A 10520-nucleotide genomic window follows, 5' to 3' on the forward strand; every position below is an offset into this window, starting at 1 on the left:
ACATGAGGCAGGAAAGACAACTTAATTTAAGCCCAGACTGAGCCACCTGTCTGCTGCCCATGAAATCTGTCTCCACTTGAGACTGCGGCAGGTATTTTTTCCTCTAAAAGTTAGCTGCAACATTGGATGAATTATAATGGAGGTATTTGATTTGAAAAACAACATTAAACTCAAGGAGCATTATAAAGAAATGTTCCTGCCACAAAACATGACATTTGGAGCACTGTAATTTTATTTCTTTTTTTTACTTTTTATATTAAGATATTTCTTATTATTGGCATTAAAAGGCTCCAGAAGCCCATTTCTTCTCACTCCTGCCAAGTTTCTTCCAGTGAGGGAAGAAAAAACACTGACTAATAAGACATAATCTTTTGGGTCATGTGTCTGGAAGCCAGCATTCTAGATAAACAGCTGTCTCTGGAGCTGTTATCATGGGTCTCGGAGTACAAAATACAACATATTAAAGCCATAAAGGTAGCAAACAAGCAAGCAAACAGCAGTGATATGAAAATAAATTACTAACAAAATGAGAATGTGTTTATTAATATATATTTATACTACACCTGCCTAGCATGACTTTATTAGAAACAGCTTTGCTATTATTACTAACAGTACATTTCTATTATTGTCATCACACAGTTATATTTTCCTACATCACCCAATCAATAAAAGTAAATGAAAGTATAAAAGCAAATGAAATTTGCATAGACTATATTTTGTATTAAGGTGAGCGAAGTATGCATTGAGCTGCAGGCTGTATTAATTTAAAGCAAGTGACATTTGTATTATCAGATGGGTCCATACCTGTTTTATACCCACGGTTCTTTCTATGGTTTAAACTGAAAAACTGTCACAAAAAATAAATTACTCCATGCAGAAAATTAGTGCAAGTTCAAGCTTTTTTTGTGATGACATATGTTTACAAGCCAACTTAAATATTTGTATTATTTTTATTATAACTATTATTATTGTGGAATTCCAGGGAAAATACAATACCCACAATTCTGAAGGAGATCCACCAACCAGAGAAGTAATTGTTGCCATGGAAACAGGATTCTGGGGAACAGAGCTCAACAGTAACCACTCACTCCCATAAAGCATTGCGCATGATGTAACGATGTGTATATTCTCATTACACTCTGAAATAACTTATATATTTGCATACATTTAAATAGTCTGCAATAAACTTCAAATATATGGTACTTCTGACCCTTTTACATAATTTACAATTTTTTCAAAATAATGTGAGTACTGGCAGACAGGGGACAGGATGGAGTGTTTGGGAAACCTGTTTGGAAGCAATATTTCTATTTCAACAAAACGTACACACTCAACCTTTAACTCCAATTCACCAGCTATGTACACAGAGGAAATACCAAACGTGACCAATGACAGAGAGCCAATATCTAGTACATTGCAGTGTTATGACACAGTGGATGGCACAGTCTAACTTGTATATGCGCTCACAGCTTGGGTGCATTTATGTGTTATAAAACAATGAGAAGACACACAAAAGAGATGCAGATAAAATGCAACATGTACACTCAACTGTCCAAATACATGAACGCAGCTTGTGGGTGGGTGGAAAATCTCAAATGAGCTGGAGAGAGAGGAAATGAAAAAGAGACCAAAAAAAAAAAAACAGAGGAAGAGAAGAGAGAAAATGAGAACAGAGGAAGGACCTTTTGGAAGACCAACAGAAAGAATCCCACATCTTTTGGAACAGCCAAAACAGTAAATAACAATTATATAAAAGAGATTAAACTCCTCTTTAATAGAGAGGAGTGAGGTAAACCAGTCTACAACAGCATCGAACTCTTGCTTTTGCTTAATTTGTCTGTACTGATATATCTATCTAATAACAGTAAAATTGAGTATTATTTTATTGCTTTATATACAGCTAAAGCATTTAGGGGAGGTCCTGCCTTCCTTACAGACCACTTTTTTAACATTAGTCACTCAGTCAAATTGCTGAAAGCAAAAGACAGCAAGAAGCAATTAAATAGAAAATGGTTTATTAAGTAGAGAGGTGAAAGACCTGTGGCAGGGTTCGTAGGCAGAGACATAAAAAGAGACATTCTCCCTCCGGGTTTGACAGCCAGACTGGGCCACATGTGTAACAATGTGGGCCCCACACCACATACAACCTTCAAAATAAAGCTTGCCTTTGGAAAGACAATAGCAAAAAGAAGGCTCCTGTCCCCGAGTTTAGCCCAGTGAGGGCTCCAGTCCCCAAGTCAAGCCCAGGGAGGGCCACTGTTCCCGAGTTAGGCCTACGGAGGGCCTCTAAAGACGATAATCTCCCCAAGGATAATCTCCCCAAGGCCGGGCCGAGTGGTGAGGCCAAGGCCACGGAGGCCGTCCAGCCATGGCCTTCTGAGTTTCCTGCTCCGCCGTGGCCTCCTGAACTGTCTGATCCGCCATGGCCTTTTGAGCTGCCTGCTCCGCCATGGCTCCCCGAGCTTCCTGTTCTGCCATGGCCCCCCGAGCTCCCTGTTCTGCCATGGCTTCCTGAACTGTATGCTCCGCCATGGCCTCCTGAACTGCCTGCTCCGCCATGGCTTTCTAGTCTGCCTGCTCCGCCATGGCACCCCGAGCTCCATGCTCCGCCATAGCCCCTGAGCTCCCTGTGCAGCCATGGCACCCTGGACTGCCTGATCCGCCCTGGAGGTATTCCCCGTGTCCCAGTCCTGCACCAGCCTCCAGGGCACCCACCCCAGTCAGACAGTAATGTCAGACTCTGTTCCGTGTTTTGTGTATGTTTTGCTCCCCATGTGATCCTTATGCCCATATTTGGTTCTTCCTTTTCCTGTTCCCATTATGTTCCCCAATTAGAACTTTCAGTCTTTGCAGTCTTCTTTGACTGTGAGGGGTCAGTAAGATGTTTTTTTTTTTTAAATAATTTTTATACCATGTCTCTTGTTTTATGGTGCTAAATTTCCTACACCTTCTACCTTATTTTATTTATTCTCAGGTTAGGTAAAATAAGTCAAATCTGTCCTATCTCATAAGCATCTGAGTTCATACTTACAAAACTCCGTGGTTTATTCTGTCTTAGCTGTTAAATCAATGCCAGGGGAGGCAGACTTGTGTTGTATAAATACAAGTCAGTTTATTTATTACAATTAGTAAGTAAGCTGTACAAATATTCTACAACAACGTAAAGTATTAAATAAAGTATAAATATGAAAAAGTTCTTTGCTCAAGGCAATATCAGCGATGGTTCTGGTGCCTGAGAAGCTCTTCAGGTGGTCCCAAAACAGCATCTGATTTCATCATCGCACTTCAGTCTTTTATAGACAGCAGGTGGATCCCAATGTCTTGTGACATCATACTGGAAATCCCCCAAGAAGTTGTTTATAAAAGGCCTTGCATCTTCTCATTTTTCTTCTTCAGGATTCTTTGCTCTGCTGTCTTTAAAGGTCCCATATTGTCAAAACTGATATTTCCTGCCTTTTTTCACGATAACTTGAGGACTAGGGGCTATTTAACTACCATATAAGTTTCAAAACAGTCAGTCCACAGTAAAATGCACACAGCCTGCATAAAGTAGCTGTGATTTTTCACAAACCATTGTGACTTCCGTAAAAAGTTGACGTCAGAACTACACAGTCACCGCCTTCAGTCACCACCCCGAGCACCGCCCACCGTCCCACTCTCCTTTAGCCAAACCCCAAGAAACATAGACATATGGCAAGAAATCTGTAGTAATTATATGCCCATAACAACAAAATACAGTACTTTATTGAACCTTTTCTGATAAGAAGTGTGCGCTGCAAATGCAAGCATTTTTGACTATCGTTTCTGTCCAGTCTGCTCGTTTTATCGCGTTTAACCACAGCTGTCGTCGTTTTTTTTTTGTCTGGCAGTGGCAGCAGATATGCGATCAAATTTCTAATTTGAGGCTGTATTACGTCGATTCTGGCACCCAACATCACAACAAGATGATATTTTAAGCTTCATGTGTAGCCGAATCTGCGCTGGTTTGAATGGGCCGCCTCCAGTTTCCCCTTTGTTTCGCTGCCTCCAGCTAGCGCTGTGACGTCGGCTGATCCTAGTTACCTGTGGTTGGCCTGGCCGTGCGTCACTCAGAAAACAACTGGCCAATCAGAAGAGAGGCTCATGAATATTAATTAGACAGGCCAAAATCTACCTGTTCTCAGCAGAGCTCCTAAGAGAGGAGCTGTAAAAATATATTGAGATGGTTTTTGGTACTTATACCGCAAATATATATTCTTAAGGACATCAAAACCTAAAATAAAACTCCAGAAAGGTGTAAAATATGTGACCTTTAAAGCATCGTCTGAAACACACCAGCTGAGGTAATGCTCACCTTCTTTTTTTCTTCAATGCTCTTGCTAATACATGTGTCATCTCTATCAGTGCTCTTGTTTATACATGTTATAAACATTTTCGTAATAAATGCTTAAAACAACAAGTGTGGTGTTTTACTTAATAAACCACTTTCTCAAAACAAATACAATATCATGTGTGGTGTCTTTCTTAATAAACCACCTTCTTAATAAAACAAATACAATATAATGTGTGGTGTATTTCGTAATAAACCACTTTCTTAATAAAACAATTACAATAACGTGTATTTGGTTACAATACAAAGGTATTACATAAAAAGGAAAACTTACAATAGGACAATTGCTTAATTTCCTACAATTTTCTACAACATGCAGCAGTTACACATTTGCCTGTATGAGGCCTTTCCAGGAAATAAACAACATAATACACCCTTAGACATAATATATTAACTAAATACATTAAACAATGAGGCAGGGTAATTGTATTCTTATGCATATTACACAACACTCTGTATGCTTACCAAGGCTGCATTTATTTGATCACAAATACAGTTAAACAGTAATATTGTGAAATATATATATTTTTTTAATTCTGTTTTAATATACAGTATTATACAACGTAATTTATTCCTCTGATGGCAAAGCTGAATTTATGAATAGAAAGGTAAAAATAATGTCTTTTATTTGAAATAGAAATTTTTGTATCTATGCTAAAAGTAATTTTTTATTATTGTTTTTAAGTTCTTAGCCCAAATGGTAGTGTAGGTATATTACTTTTAATGCATAAAGGACTTGTAGAGCTCCAGGAAATGCAGCTAGTGTCTTACAGTATATCTCGAGGGAGAAAGATGAGAGAAGGACAGTGGCAGTCTGGTCTGTCTGCTGCTCTGATCTGGGATCACAGCTCAGAATTCAGTGAGCAGCCTCTATGACTAATATGGGACATGACAAAGCAGTTTAACATTTTCAGCTTCTCGATGTTGGTTTCAGGGTGTTTCGGCTGAAGGGGGACTAACAGGTGAGTCCATTTTCTCAGGGCCCTTGACTTCACCCAAAAAATGTTCCTGGCTTTCTGAAAGGCATGTTTTATTGCAGGGTTTGAGAGATTGCTTGTGCAATTCATCCATTGTCTACTTCAAGACACGTCTGTGATGTGACGCCTATTTCTCTTGTATGGAGAACATAAAAACAGCACTGTCAATGCACTCAAGGTGTGGTGGCCTACTTCTTCTGATGTTGCTGGTGCCACATGAATACCTAGCAGAACTGTCGCAATCAATTAAATAGCAACCTTTGTGAGGGCGGGATGCACCTCTCTCTCTCTCTATTTCATTGTACTTGATGCAGCCCAATTTGTATGCTCCAAATCTTCCTCCAAAAAGACATTCAGAGCATCTTGTTACTGCTCCTCCTCGTATGTTTGAAACTTCAGGCTTTACACCTGTCAGCTGACACACAATTAGTGTTCTTTACAGTAAGGTGCCTGTCATGCTTCATCAGTTCTGTGCCAGAATCAAAGCCAGCAACAACTCAAAGGGAAGAACATTTCTTTATCATTCAGTGCACGTCAGTGGCATTTGACCAAACATTTACTCATTCTTAAAGGAATAGCTCCCCCAAAGCTGTTATCTTTTACTCACCCACGTCATTCCAAATTCATATGATTTTTTCTTTCTTTCTGTGGAACACATAAGAAGAAAGTTTGAAATATGTGCTGGTTGCTTTTTTACATGCCATTAAATGGAGACTGATGTTTTCAAGCTTAAAAAGAATGCTAAAGCATAAAAGCATTAGAATTGATCCTCGTGCCCTTTTTTCCTTCTGAAGTCATACAATATCTTTATGTGAGAAATTTTAGTTATTCACTGAAAACTTGACATCCGCCCTAGCCTTAAAGGGGTCATATGATGCGATTTCAAGTTTTCCTTTCTCTTTGGAGTGTTACAAGCTGATTGTGCATAGATAAGATCCCTGAAGTTGCAAAGACTAAAGTCTCAAAACCAAAGAGATATTCTTTATCAAAGCTAAGACTCTGCCACGCCCCCCTAAAACGGCTCATTCTAACACGCCCCCACATATCTACCCCACTATGTGGAAATATTTGCATAATCCCGCCGCAAATGTGCACGCAAAGAAAGAAGGCGCGGTTTCAGTAACCGCAGTTAGTGTTGAAACAGCATGTCAGGGAGACGCTGTGTGTTTCAGTGCGAAAGCAAAAGCACTTTATTTGGCCTTCCAGAAGTAGATGCAATTAGGAATCATTGGTTAAGATTTATTTACAACAGAACAGCACAACCCAGATGTTCGAATTTGTTGCCATGCATTTTATGGACGACAGTTTTTTGAACCTAGAAGAGTACAAGGCTGGCTGTGCACAAAGGCTATTTCTAAAAAAAAGGGAAAAAAAGGGTAAATTCCGACTTTGCTATGACAATCTGGCGCTTCAGAATCAGCTACTGTTTTGTTATTAGTTTAAGTATTTGCTATAGACTGTTCAAATGCAGGGTTTTGCGCATCGTGTGTGTGTGTGCGAGCGAGCGAGCGAGCGAGCGTGAGAGAGAGAGAGAGAGAGCGAGCACACACGCGCACTGAGACACCGGCAGCAGCAGCCCAAATGAACTGCAGTGCGCTCAGAAAACAAAAAGGTGCGCATTTGTACACCGTGTGTGTGTGCGTGCGCGCGAGAGAGAGAGAGAGAGAGAGGAGAGACAGGGTCACATCACAGTGGAGTCAGCTGTCTTAACCGTGGCTTGTGTACTGCAAACACATACCAGCTTCCTCACTGTGTCTGTCACGCGACTCTGTTCCCCAGAGTAAAGACATTGCTCTGTCTTTACATTTATTTTGAAAGATGAAGCTCGCGATTATGGTAAGGGGCGTTACATTTCCGACGAGTGCTTGCGGTGTTCGGCCAATCACAGTGCACTGGGTCAGCTGGCCAATCAGAGCGGACTGCGCTTGTCAAAGGAGGGGGCTTTGTAGAAAACGAAGCGTTTGAGAGAGGCGGGGCATATAGGACCTACAATAATGTACAGTATTGGAAAAATTAATGTGTTTTTTGAACATTAAAGCATGTCAACATATTCTGTTACACCAAATACACAAAATAATGATCTTTAAAAAAGCATCATATGACCCCTTTAACTGTTCAGGAGAAAGGTAGCAAACAAATTTATGAGCAAATGTTTATTTGATTGTTTGTTTGTTTTATCTTTACAAAGAATTGGTTAATTCAGTTCACAAAACCAGTTTGAATGACTGTTTACAAACTGTACTTACTGTTTCTCACACAAAGCTACTGTATAGTATGACTTAGAAAATGGGACACAATTCATATGGACCGATTATTGATACTTTTATGGTGGTTTTGTGTCTTTTTTAAAGCTTGAAAGCTTTAGTCCCCATTTAATTTCATTGCTTGGAAAATAACTTGTGCACACAAACATAGCACACAAGGCATTTGCACCAATTGTATGCTGTTCTTTACCATACATGTTTTTGGTATGAAAACGAGCAGCATAAACATTCTGTTAAACATCTCCTTTTGTGTTTTAGAGAAGAAAAAAATCACGCAGGTTCTGAACAATGTGAAGATGAGTAAATCTGAACAGAAATAAATTTTGGGGTGAACTGTCCCTTTAAGCTAAACTGAATTTACAGGGAAAGTCCAGCTTTTATGCATTAAATGGAGAAGAAGAACAAAGAACAGAAAGATTAAGTAGATGCAGCTTATTTAAAAAAAAAAAAAAATCTTAAAATGGGGAAAAACTGTTTGAGAGTTTATCTGTCTGTCAACAACAGATCAGCAAAGACCAATGAATAGTCTAACACTCCATATTTAAGTCATCAGCAAACTGAGCGTTACATAAGCATTTTTTGTGAACTCCATAGGCATACCCTGATACTTTTGCTCCATTGTTTAATTAGAAAATAGGAACAAAAATAGCTGATGGGAGACCAGCAGTGCTCAAATCCCACTGCTTATCGAAGTTATTACTGCAATGAGGTGATTCATGCTCTGTCTGGGACCTGCTGGTTAATTAAAGCTGACTGTCCTCCAGAATTCTCCAGCCACTGTTCAAGACCAGGTTAGGGATGCAGACGGGCTGGGTTCTGAGCATCATGGCTGTGGTTGTTGATTAGGCATGCTTATGGCTGGGAGAAATAGGTCCCTTGGGGGAAATGAGTGTTGCAAGGTCAGAGGTGGGGTAATGGAGGGTTTCCTCTATATAAATAACCTTGGCGTGGGTGCATAACGGGTGACTGCTGAAGCCAAGGTGTTTCCTCTATGGGCGGCACCTTCTGATTAAAAGGGTTATCAATCATGATGTCTGAAGATTTCAACAGAGAGTTGCAGAGTGGGAAAGATACTGCATGATCAGGGAACTGCTCTTCATTGAACTGTATTGTAATTCTAAAAGACTAACCAGCTGTGTTAAGCTCAGTCTACTGTAAGTTTAGTCCAAGATGTTAATGTGGCTATCAGAATATATAATTTTACTGTGAAAACTTTCACATTAAAAGGACGGTTTGCCCCAAAAAAAAAAAATTCTGTCATCACTTGCTCACTCTCATGTCATTCCAAACCTCTTTGACTTTCTTTACTCTGTGTAAGAAAATATTTTGAAGAATGTTTTAATTGTTTTGACCCATATAATGAAAAAACTGATTCTTTAGCACATTAACCAATTGTATAGAATTTAAACAGGCAAATCGACACTGTTTTGACTAGGTACAACATGATACCATGTCAAGAGATACATCCTTTCTGTATTAATTCGTTTTTGTCTTAACCATAAATTAAAATGAAACATAAGCAAAGTGCAACACATTATTATACATTTACTATTTTTTTATCTCCAAGTATAACAAAAAAATATAGTCCTATCACGGACTATTGTCACAGCCTGAAAAAAGTCTGTAAAGCAATATGCAGACTCAACTGATTTTTCTGATATTAAAGTAAAATTGCAAATCCCCTATTGTAAAGGTCAGGATTTAAACTCCACTGAAACATGTATTATTCTTGAGACATTCATATCTAGAGTCTGAATTGAAACTTATAAAAAAAGTTTGCAGTAAGAACAAGTACAAAACTCAAGACAAGAAATCTTTCACTTGAAGAACTTAAATAATCCATGAGAATAGCTGTAGTGCAATTATAACATAAGAAAATGCAGAGGCCTAATTAACACCAAGGTGGCCTTTGGAGAAGAGATCAAGCAGACCTCATTAACCTTAACCATATAATGAAATGTCTCGGTTACGTACGTAACCCTCGTTCCCTGATGGAGGGAACGGAGACGTTATGTCGTGATGACATTAGGGGATTCACTTGGGAGCCCCAATCATCTCTGACTTTAAGAGAAAACGGCAATGAAATTTGGCTAGTGGATTTTGCATACCTGAGCCACTCCCCGTGCATACGGGTATAAATAGGCGACAGGTGCATCCACTCTTCAGGTTTTACGCTGAGGACCCGAGAACTTGTCCCTGGCCACCAGCGATGGTTCGAGGTTGTGGCATGGGGACATAATGTCTCCGTTCTTTCCATCAGGGAACAAGGGTTACGTATGTAACCGAGACGTTCCCTATATGTCACTACGAGTTATGTCGTGACGACATTAGGGGTCCATGGAAAGCGCCACAACCTGAACCCCATCACAACCCTATGGCATCACAAATGTTGACAAGCAGCCACGTGTCAGACAAATGCCACGCAAAGGTCGTTAAATTCCCACCGCCCCAGCACAATTTAGCTGCCCTTGGTACCCTCAGGGACCAGAGGAGAGTATAACGCTGCTGGTGATAGCCAAGCCGCTGTTCCTTTCACCACAGAAATTTCTTAACAGAAGGGATTTCGACCTTCAATGAAAGATTTGCTTCAAGTCTTTCCTTTTTGTTGTTACAGCTCGGCGGTGTAAGGGAAACAGGTCAATTTAGCTCAAAGGGAATCATTTAAGATTTTAAAGGGAATTTGGACAGAATCACTGTTTTACGGCTGATCACTGAGACGGCCGGTTGGGCGTTGGCTGACGACGCGGAATGGTGGTTGAAGTTGAAGTTTTAGACAGCACTCTTTCGGAGACACGGCATTAGGCAAAACTTAACTCGTAACACGAAACTCTCAACGGAAAATAAAATAAACTAAAGAAATAGAAGTAAAGTTTGACGAGACTAGGTGGCGTTTCTCCTCATGGTTTTGGA

General features: G+C 39.8%; 1 protein-coding gene across 1 annotated transcript in view; it reads right to left on the reverse strand.

Moving 5' to 3' along the window:
• The window catches only part of LOC107740917 (sodium leak channel non-selective protein-like), a 73521-nt gene that overhangs the window by 52442 nt on the left and 10559 nt on the right, over window positions 1-10520 (reverse strand). The gene's annotated exons all lie outside the window — the stretch shown is intronic.

Source organism: Sinocyclocheilus rhinocerous, unplaced genomic scaffold (genome assembly GCF_001515625.1).
Source record: "Sinocyclocheilus rhinocerous isolate Xijiao unplaced genomic scaffold, SAMN03320098_v1.1 scaffold165, whole genome shotgun sequence".
Taxonomy (NCBI): domain Eukaryota; kingdom Metazoa; phylum Chordata; class Actinopteri; order Cypriniformes; family Cyprinidae; genus Sinocyclocheilus; species Sinocyclocheilus rhinocerous.